Source organism: Myotis davidii, unplaced genomic scaffold (assembly GCF_000327345.1).
Source record: "Myotis davidii unplaced genomic scaffold, ASM32734v1 scaffold99, whole genome shotgun sequence".
Lineage (NCBI taxonomy): Eukaryota > Metazoa > Chordata > Mammalia > Chiroptera > Vespertilionidae > Myotis > Myotis davidii.
The window spans coordinates 2,084,458-2,094,573 of NW_006291015.1; the positions used below are offsets into that span (position 1 = coordinate 2,084,458).

Below are 10,116 nucleotides of genomic sequence, written 5' to 3' on the forward strand. Positions count from 1 at the left end.
ATAAATTAAAATGTTAAAATCAAATCTGATATTGTTTTACCTTTTATTTGGTGTGTGGAAGGTGTGCGGAAGAGGGGGTAGTCTTATACGGTGAGTATATAACAAACTCTGTATTTTGAGTGGAAATGTTAGGGGGTCGTCTTATACGCCCAGTCGTCTTATACGCCGGCAAATACGGTATTAATAAATCAGGATTTTTTTTCTTATTATTAAACTTAATGGCAATTATTAAAATACTTTATACTTTAGATTAATTCAAATGTATATGAGCTTTACTTTTAAAAATGTCTTTATGCAATCAAGTTTTTTGAAATTTGTTAAATAAATGAAGTCTCTTTTGAATAAATAAAACATACTTTTAAAAGTTTATTTCATTTACTCTTTTTTGGATTAAAAAAACATTTACTGTTGAAAGTATTATATAGGTCTTCCTTTCCTCCTCATTAACCTCTTTCAACCAGCTCCTGACATCTGTCCACCCCAGGCCCTCACCACCCTATTGTCTGTGTCCACGGGTCATGGATATATGCAGACAAATTCAGTGGTTGATCTCTTCCCACCCACTCTCCCCTGCCTTCCTTCTGAGGTTCAACAGTCTGTTTATGCTTCTATGACTCTGGGTCTATTTTTGATCATCAGTTTATTTGGTTCATTTACTCTTATTTGAAATCCCTCAATCTCACTCACCAATGCACATTTTTAAAAATTCTGCTTTATTTTCCTATCAGAATTACTTTTTTATTTTTATTGATTTTTAGAGAGAGGAAGGGAGGGGGAGGAAGAGGGAGAGAGAAAGGGAGATGGAGAAAAAGAGAGAGAGAGAGAGAGAGAGAGAGAGAGAGAGAGAGAGAAAGAGAGAGAGAAACATTGATCAGTTTGCCTCTCACATGCACCCCAACCGGAAATCAAACCAGAAACCTGGGTATGTGCTCTGACCAGGAATCTAACCCACCACCTTCGGGTGTACAGGACAACAATCCAGTCAAGTGAGCCACACCAGACAGGGCGCCAATGCCCATTTTTATGTTGAAGTTTCTCACCAAGAAATTTGCCAGAAAACAAAACAGAATATGAGTATAAAAGGAAACAATAGCATTAAAATATTTCAGTAATCCCAAGATCACAATTTCTGGAAAAAAAAAAGAGAGAGAGAGAGAGAGAGAACTAGAAACTTTTTTATTTTTCTGTAAAAATCAACCATGATAAGCATAGGGATTCTAATATTTAACTACTAGAGGCCCAGTACATGAAATTTGTGCACAGAGGTGGGAGTGTCCCTCAGCCCAGCCTGTACCTTCTCACAATCAGGGACCCCTCAGGGGATGTCCCACTGTTGATTTATGCCCGATCCCTGCACTCGGACATCTGGCAGTCTGACTTGCCTCTCGCAATCCAGGACCACTTGCCCCTAACCGTTCACCTGCCTGCCTGCCTGTTCGCCCCTAACCACTTGCCTGCCTTCCTTCTCAGTGCATGTCATAGTGTACGGTCATTCTGCTGTAACGGTTGCTTAGGTATATCTACACTAATAAAAGACAAAGATGCCAATTGACCGTACCTTTGCTAGGCCCACCAGCCAATCAGAGGGACTATAGGCCAATTAACCCAACCAAGATGGCAGTTAATTTGCATATACCAGCTGCTGAAGCAAACGCTGAAGACAATGTGGAAGGGAAGCACTGAAGAAGGGAAAGGAGCAATGTAGGGGCAGTGGAGACAGGAAAGGAGCCAAGGCAGCGGAGGAGGCAAGCAGGAGGGAAACAAGCCAGAAAGGAGGCGGAGTGGGAGGGAAACCAGCCTGGCGGTGGGGAGGGAGGGAAACCAGTTGGGCGGCGGAGCAGGAGTGAAGCCTGCCTCAGCGGGTTTTGCTCCCGTCTCTGCTTTGCTCCAGGTTTAACACTGGACATCTATTAGTTTTCCTTTATTGAAAGCTCACTGATGTGTCACAGAGAACAGATCATCCTGTCTGTGCTTTTGCCCTTGGTACTGACTCAGAAACCTAACTGAGGGTTCGTGCCAGCTTTTTCATCTGTCAGCTTGTAAGCTGCAAATGTCTGAATTGTACTGGTTGGATAGTTCTGAATGTTCACACTGTAAAATTTAAGGCAGGGATTATTTCCATAAGAAATACATAACAGAGTATGCTTTAACCCCTTCCCCGGCAGAAACGTGTATACACGTTTTCACAAAATGTTCTTTTTTCAGTCGTCGTCGAGTATACTCGTCTAAAACTTTACCTTCAAAAACCAGCTACATACGTACCATTCTAAATAATTTCATCTAGAAACTTTCTGAGGAAATACTATTCTTAACCACAAAAATGGGAAGAAAAAATAATTACAAACTGTTTTCATAACCAGCATCAAAAATACTATATAGAACCAAAATAAAAAAATTAGTCTGAAAAAGAAACGTTTTTAACAAAAAATTTGTTGGGGAAGGGGTTAATACATATCAGAATGCATTAAATGGAAACTAATTGGGTTTGTGCACATCACATACAATGAAACCAATATACCCTCATGCATTTTGTCTACTCACTTTTTTGGTTCACATTTTAACTTCAGTTTTAAATGAAAAAGTTATTTGAAAGCACATTTCTTTGATGTAAGTTGACTACACTGGGCATTGTTCTCAATTAAACACAAATTAATCTTTATTTTTAGGTTCCCTGGAATATATTATTGTGTCCAAAAACTATATAGAAAATGACAGCTGAATGATTATTGACTAATTACTTTCTTATTTTGATCACACTGTTTGTGTGAGTCCAGAGTTCCTGGGAGTTAGCCAGTTATGCACATTTTTGAGTATAGCAAATATGACATCATGACATTACATGTGAATTTGAGGGAAATAAGGTTCAGCCTTAATGCTATATGTGCTATATTAATATCACTATGCTTTAGAAAGCTTTGCAATAAGTTCATTTCAAAAGCAAGTTAAAATATGTAATTATTAACAGCTTCTTGAAAGTGACTTTTAAAAATCTTCTTATAATAGAACCTATTGTTAGCCTTTTCAATGCACTCCAGAGTATAGATGGAAAAGGATAGGCACATCTCATTATTTATAAGAGAGAAACCTAAAAGCCTAATCATCAATGTGTGGGTTGTTTAATTTCACCTACATGTTTCTATGACCTTTTCCTTTACCAGCTGACACTATACTACCAAGGAGGTGCAATGCTGAGACCACCGCAGGCAGAGGTTTACTCTTTTCTTCTGAGCTTTTTCTTGAACTCATGATTCTGTCATTATTCTTTAAGTAGTTAGTATCTCTTAATGCCTATCTGTCACTGCCTGTGTTCTAGATGGTTAGGTGAATCAGAGTAACGTAATACAAGAGAATGCTGGGGTGTTTCTGAGAATCTAGAAGGGTTCAGGAATCTGGAGAAGGGAGTGCAGGTAAATTAAAGAGACTAAAAGTATAAATTTGGAATACATGGGGGAGCCAGAGGAGACTTAGCTATAATAACCAAGTTCTCTCTGAATCTCCAGACCCCTTGCTCTTTATTAACACAAATTGCCCTAAAGCAAAGCAGATATACATATCAAAGGTTAAGGTTTGGTATACAGTAGGCATTGTCAGTTAGCAGGCAATAATATATGCAAATCTTTAGGTTTGGGGAAATGCCTACAGCTGCTCAGCCGTTTGGCCAGCAGGAGGTAATAACAGGTAGATTTTCAGGTTTGGGGAAATGCTTTCAGCTGTTGTAGAGGCAATAAAATGATTCAGCCCTGCTGAATATAGAAGCTCATCAACCTTTTGAGGACTTCTTGCATTTTATTATGCCCTGCTAGAATTAGCTTCTGGCCAGAGACTGTTTTACCTCCTTTCTAAATCAACACATTTTCAGTTTTCAATTGGTATTCTTAAATTTCTGGGATTATAAAAGTATACTAACTTAATAGACAGTATTAAATACTAAGACTTAGCAACTTGATGGAATCTATCCAGTTTAATATCTTTGAATAATGTTTCTTATAAAAATATATCTTCTATTCATATCCTATTCATATCTATTTTTCAGGGCATAGGAAAAGCAAATCTAAAAAGTAGCTTCACAAATGGATGATATGTATGGCCCATAATTCATCTCCTGTAACAATATTAGTCTATCCAATATAATACCCAAGTTATTTTTTAATAAACAGGAAAAGCAGTTACCCGTAGAATCTAGCGTTCTCTACCTATGAAACCAAGTGCTGAGCCAACATTAGCTGACCATGGCTTTGTACATTTACTTAGAAAATAAATGGATAGAATGAGTGTATCAATTTGGCATCGTATTTACTTGGGAGAGAAATTCCAATCTATTCAGATATCCCTTTTCTAGCCTCGAAAGAATACAGTTCTCTCAATTTGTGTTTTTATGCTCTTTTAAAATTATAAACATAATTAAATATAATATATCCTTTATATGCCTTACACGGTGCAAGTGATATTTAAAGAATAATAAATGTTTCATAGTTAAATGTAGGAAAATGATACTAGAGTTTAAAATTTAGTTTCAGAAACAGGAGGCATAATATTAACTTGTTCTAAACTTTTCAGAAAATCTTAGAATTTAATTTTTATTTGAGCTACATAAAACTCATAGCATTTGCATTAATGTGGATGAAATTTCATTCCACGTAGATAGTTTCTCAGTATCTTCTGCCATGCACAGCAAATCCACAGCTGGTCCTTTCCCCATGCCTGCCTTAGCAGGACGGAAAGATTCTCTGAGCCCACTGCTCCCACTCAATATTCATCCCAGAACACCCTGCTGTTTCAGAGCCAGAGACAGGAACTGTGCCAGCGGAGTCTCAGCCTCTACATCCCTTTAGCTAATGGGATAACATTGAGGAAGATAAACAACAACAAGATCAGATTGAGTCAAAGATGCATAACAGATGACATTTCCATTCTCTTCTTCGATTCAATGCTTAGTACTTTGTTATTAAATAGGTATCTGCTTACAAGACATTTATTATTTTATAGATATTTGAACTTAGCTGTGGCCTTTATTTTCATTACATTACATTTTTCTTTACTTTAGAAATATGTTAACATACATAAACACTGTCATCAGAAAACTAACCACATGATTGAAGGCTTATAACATTCATAAAAGTGAGCTATGACCAACTTTATAAAACAAATTAACTATTAGATTAAAGTAGTATAATAGAAATAAAAATTTAGGAATATAGATTATAAGGATAACCTTGTTTTTGAATCAAACAGACATTTTAAAAATTTCATGCAATTTATAGATGAAAGGAATCAGAAATTGTCTCAACACTGGCAAGTTTTAAATTGACTTAATGATTAGGGTACGAAACAAGAAATGAGAGATGTGGAATTCAGAGGGTATCTAATTAAGATCCAGAGACCGTGGCCAAACATTTAGAAGTTAAAGAAAAGTGAAGTAGTGACACAGTTCCCACTGCCAGGCACGTTCAAATAAAATTTATATCTTGCCTTTGGGCAGTTCCACTTACTTGGCTTGAAATTTCTGAGTGTTTATTATCTCTGCAGTCAGTCGGTGACCTGACAGATTTCCTTGAACATTTGAATCCAGTAAGAAAAGAAACAAAAATAAATGGGTTCTGCAGACCCAACCCAGGAAGTCATTTCAGCCCAAGGAGGCAAGAACAATAGCCAGACCCCACACTGGACCCTCAGTGAACCAAGAGGAAAATTAAAATACATGCTCAATTCTTGGGGAATAAAGATCTTATTGCCGAACTGGCACCAGCAAGACACACTAGGAACAGAAACCAGAAATTCAGTCCACCTTTCCCACAACTACCTCCTATGGGGCTGGAGGAAGAGAGATGGTTGATTCTATGCAAATGGCAAAATTCCTCAAAATTTACCATCTATTTTCTTAATTGAGCAGAACTCTCAATGCTTTAAGTGTTCAACTATACTTCAGAGTTCTATAATATTGATTTTCATGGTTTTTGACAGCTCATATTTTTTTTTTTCATTGCCTGGATTGACTTCTTGAATTTTCTACTCTGAAATACTCCATGAGGGGACTATCACATTGTATAGATAAATTTTAATGGCATGCCTAACCTCTAAAATTGATACAATTTTACATTCCTTATTAACTTTCTCTATAGGTAATTCAACAAATACTGTTTATTCAAAGTATTTAACTCTATTATTTTACTAATTATATATACAGATGTATGCATAAAATATTTTCAGTACAGAAAAGAATATTCATAGTGTTCTACCTTTTCACCTATCACATTATAATGTTTTAAATTTTTATGTTTTTCCTACCTCTAATAAGATATGATTAATATTTAACATTATATAAGTTTAAAGTGTACAAAGTAATAAAGTCATTCACTTAATATTGCAACATTTTGTTAGTTAACACCTCTGTCATTTCACATAATCGTTGTGTGTGTGTGTGTGTGTGTGTGTGTAGTGAAACATTTAAATTCTATTCTCTTGGTAACTTTCAAGTGTATAATACAGTACTCTTAACCCTAGTCACTATGCTGCATCTTAGATTCCAAGAACTTATCCTATATAATAAAAGCCCAGCAACCATAACTGCGTAATGACTGGAACAACCACTCAACCAGTCGCTATGAGGTTCACTGACCACCTCTCAGTCCTTCCCTCCCGGCCCCCAGGCTCTGATCACAGCATGGCGAATGAGGAACCACAGGGAACTGAGTTGGTGGTGGTGAGGCAGAACTGGGGACTGAGGAGCAGGCAGAACAGACAATATCTTGGTCCCTCCCCATGGCCCGCAGGCTCTGATTACAGCATGGGGGTGAATGGGGAACTACAGGGAACCGGTGAGTGGCACAGAATGGGACTGGGGACTGGCCAGTGGGCAGAAGATGGCCCTGATAACAGGCTAGGCCTAGGGACCCTACCCATGCATGATTTCGTACAATGGGCCTCTAGTTTATCTTATAACTGCAAGTTTGTACCCTTTGACAAATGTCTCCTAACTTCCCAAGTCACCCAGGCCCTGGAGACCACAACTGTACTCTCAGTTTCTGTAAGTTCATCTTTTTTTAGATTCCACATATGAATGATATCCTATATAATAAACCCTAATATGCAAATTGACCGAACAGCCAAACAACTGGTTGCTATGGCATGTTCTGACCACCAGGGGGCAGGTGCTCAATGCAGGAGTTGCCCCCTGGTGGTTAGAGTGCTCCCACAGGGGGAGCTCCACTTAGCCAGAAGCTGGACTCACAGCTGACGAGTGGTCCGGCAGTGGCAGAAGCCTCTCCCACTTCCACTGCAGGCAGACAGTAATAAGCGAGGAGTCCCAGACTGCTAGAGCCCCAGACTGTGAGAGGAATGTCTGACTGCTGGGTTAGGCCTGATCCCTGAGGGGTCCCAGACTGCGAGAGGGTGCAGGCAGGGCTGAGGGACCCCCTCCCCCAGTGCACAAATCCATGCATTGGGCCTCTAGTCATATAATATTTGTCTTCCTCTGTATGACTTCACTTAGCATAACATTCTTGAGATTCATCCATATGGCCACAAAATGGCAAGATTTTCTTCTTTCTCATGGCTGAATACTATCCCATTGTTAAATGTCTCTTCCTTATCCACTCATTTGTCAAAGAACGTTTAGATTATATCCATATCTTAGCTATTATAAATAATGCTGCAATGAATTTAGGAGTGTAGATATCTCTTAAATATTAGGATTTATTTCCTTTGGCTATATAACCAGAAGTGGAATTGATTTTGGTGAATTGTCTATCTGTACATTCTTATAGCTCAATGAGTCTCCTTAAAACAGCTATTTTAAACTCTTTATTGAGTAAATTACAAAGCACCATGTCTTTGAAGTCATTTACTAGAAGAAAATTTTGATCTTTTATGGTGTCATGTTTTCTTAATTTTTCACGTTTTTTGAAATTTTGTGTTACTCTCTTTGCATTGAAGGTAGAGGTAACCTTCTCCAGTTTCTGCTGTCTGATTCCAGGGGAGAAATATCTTTCTTTACTCCGCTAGCAATTCTGGTGCTTTCTCAGACTCTCTCTGGATAGGTCTGCTCCAAACTTCTTGTTCTCTCTTGTGGCAGGATTCTTACACTTATGTGCCCTCTAACAATCCTACAATGAACTAGACTGGGTGTGACAGCCTCCTTTTTGCTTTCCCAAGGGCAGTGCTGAATGCTCAAGCTTGTGTTCTCTTCTGGTCTACAGAGTCAGGCTGGCCTTCTGCACATGTCCACTAGCCATTAGCCAAATCTTGCTTTCACCTCCATTGTGCGTGCACACAGCAAGCTGGATGTGGGGTGTGGAAATGTGTCATGGAGACATTCGGGAGTGCTAGAGGCAAGTTAGGTGTCCCAGCAGCTCATCTGTAGGCCTCCTAATGAAGACACTGCTGTAGTTATTTGGATCTGGATGCCCTTGAAACTTTTTCTTCTAGGCTCTGTCTGCTGGTTCACCCAGCTGCTCACCAACCCCAAGTCTTACACTCATGACTCAATATTCTGGATAGGGTGAGATGAAATGGGTCCCATTGGCAGTGTCCTGCTCAGCTGGGCACTCATATGCTCTCAGTTTCCCCCATGGGAGAAAAAAATAGACCCAAAGGGTTCTCTTGGCACTAAGCTCTGTTGCCTTGGGGATTAGGTGACACAGGTGAAGTCAAGCTGTCCTTCTTACTCTCTCCAGTGAGTACCATTTCAGAATTTTTGTTCCAGCAATGTGTTTGCAGGACCACTAGACTTCCACAAAGGCTCTTGTCCATGGGTGATGGTAAAAGTCAGTGCTCTCCAGGGAACCTTGCAGTGCAGTCAAGAGGGCTGGAGCCAGTTCATGGGCCACTTCAAAGTCCATGGCCAGGACCAAGGTCATGATGCATGTGTATTCAAACTCTTCCCAGGTCCATTGACACATGGGGCTGGATCCCATTGCTTCCACAGAGGCAGTCTGTCTCTGGTTGGTTACTAACTTTTTGTTCTTGTGAGAGGTATATGAGTGAGGCTATGTCTTATTTACCCATCTTGCTGATGTCACTCCCTAATCATATTTTTACATAGAACTTTTCATCCAGTTTTATCAGTCATAAAAAAGCTAAGCAATTTTATATATCTTAATTCTCAGAAAATTTAAAGTAAAAGAGTATGTCTCTTTATTTAGAATGATTAAAATTTTAATAATTACCATTTTTACCTTATCAGTCATCTTTGTCCTTGAGAAACTTGCATTCTTGTTGCAAGAACAAATAAAAAACACCTGATAATTTAAAGGAAAATTTAATTTTTTTAAAAAATTTCAGTAATAACTATCATTTTGTGTACGATGAAATAACTTAAATTCATAGGAAAGGAATCAGACAAAATTATTTCATTTATATAGGCTTTTCCCAAAAATGTAATTAAGAAAATTAAGTTTTTACCTCTTGCAACTGTCTTAAGAAAAAGTTATAATCTAGTGAAATTTTGAAGCACATAAAATGATAAATTATCACTTTGGCCTCAAAAGCTGGAAATAGATGATAAATGACCACATAACAAGTTGAACAGCTAAGTGCACAATAAAAGAAATGTTTCAAACATCAATTGAATTGTAGATTGCAGTCATCAGCTTATACTCCTTTCTTAAACTATTTTAAAGTTAGTAGTAAATTCATGGCAAATTGTATCAAACCGAACCTTGCTTTTGAAGTTGACAGCATTAGTGCTTGAATTTCTAGTAGAAAAAAAAATAAAAGAGTAAAAGTGTTTCTGCTGTGGGAATTCTTCAGCTCTCTAAAAATATGTTGCTATAATTTTAAAAGCAAGTGAATCAATACTTTTCTCCATTCTATTAGTTTTATTATATGAACAGTTTTATGTATGATACTAGAGGCCTGGTGAATGAAATTTGTGTATGGAGGGTGTGGTCCCTCAGCCTGGCCTATATCCTCATGCAATCCGGGATGCCTTGGGGGATGTTGGGCCTAACCCAGCAGTCGGACAACTCTCCCACAATCTGGGACGCTGCATGCACCAGTGACTATACTTTTCATACAGGTGAAAAGCATCTTGCAGTTGTATGGGCAGCTACATTTTTTTGCCCTGACTATAAAAAATACTACATAACATGATCCTTCTGAAGCAGTAGTACAATTTTC

At 38.3% G+C, this 10,116-nt stretch overlaps 1 long non-coding RNA gene across 1 annotated transcript in view; it reads right to left on the reverse strand.

Annotated features, from left to right (window-relative positions):
- Positions 1-3,222: 3,222 nt before the first annotated feature.
- Positions 3,223-10,116, reverse strand: part of LOC107183144 — a 16,837-nt gene continuing 9,943 nt past the window's right edge. Inside the window, exons 2-3 of the long non-coding RNA XR_001513913.1 lie at positions 9,018-9,020; positions 3,223-3,235 (exon numbers count right to left, since the gene is read on the reverse strand). This is a non-coding gene — a long non-coding RNA (uncharacterized LOC107183144). The remainder of the gene's footprint in view (positions 3,236-9,017; positions 9,021-10,116) is intronic.